Source organism: Nematolebias whitei, chromosome 8 (genome assembly GCF_014905685.2).
Source record: "Nematolebias whitei isolate Nwh7 chromosome 8, NemWhi1, whole genome shotgun sequence".
NCBI classification, from domain to species: domain Eukaryota; kingdom Metazoa; phylum Chordata; class Actinopteri; order Cyprinodontiformes; family Rivulidae; genus Nematolebias; species Nematolebias whitei.
The window spans coordinates 5223525-5224412 of NC_056505.1; the positions used below are offsets into that span (position 1 = coordinate 5223525).

At 42.8% G+C, this 888-nt stretch overlaps 1 pseudogene; it reads left to right on the forward strand.

The window, feature by feature from the left end:
* The first annotated feature begins 114 nt into the window (after positions 1-114).
* On the forward strand, positions 115-231 carry LOC119414156 (annotated as a pseudogene).
* The last annotated feature ends 657 nt before the right edge of the window (positions 232-888 follow it).

The following is an 888-nucleotide window of genomic DNA, read 5'->3' on the forward strand; positions in this document are numbered from 1 at the left end:
AGATAGATAGATAGATAGATAGATAGATAGATAGATAGATGTATATAGAGATATAGATATATAGATATTGTTTGCTATGATCCTTTAAAAGTGTTTTTGGTGACTGAGCTCTTGGTTTTCGGCCACACCACCCTGAACACGCCCGATCTCGTCTGATCTCGGAAGCTAAGCAGGGTCGGGTCTGGTTAGTTCTTGGCCGTAGACCGCCTGGAATACCAGGTGTTGTAAACTTTTCTCACAAACCTCACCATGGGGTTCGGTGTTCAGGCCAAGAGCCATAGTCCGTACTGGGGGCTAAGGCCCCCTACTGGTCAGATCCAAGAATCGCTCCTGGTTGCTGCTACTTCACACAAGTTTTAGCTAAGTATCTTTAATTTGACTGAGTTATAACCATTTATTTGTTTAATAAGTTTGATCATTTGTGTCCAGATTGATTCAAACGGCTAACCCAGTGATTTCCTGTGACACGATGCGTGTGAGACGTTTCCACATCATTAAACGTTTTGTTCGCCCGTCGACAGGCAGACATGTTGACGTACAGTCTCCGTCCGTACGCTCGTAAACGTTCTTGTCCCGCTCATGACTTCTGCAACTCGACTTCTGCATCGTCCTTAATCGGAGTGTCACGTACACTTTTCATAACAGTCAAGGTCACAAATCAAGGTCAAAGTTTATACAAGGTCTTTGCTTGTCAGGGCCATTGCTGCAGATTGCTGTATAGTAGTTTGTCGACGAGCGTATAATGTGCTGTATGTGGTTCTTGCTTCCATTTTTTAAATTACATTTGTCATTTTGCAGTGACTGTTGAGCCTTTCTTCATGTTTCTAACATCAGAATAATGCCACCGGGCTAACTGTAAACAGCTTTAATCTCAATTTGCAATGCATA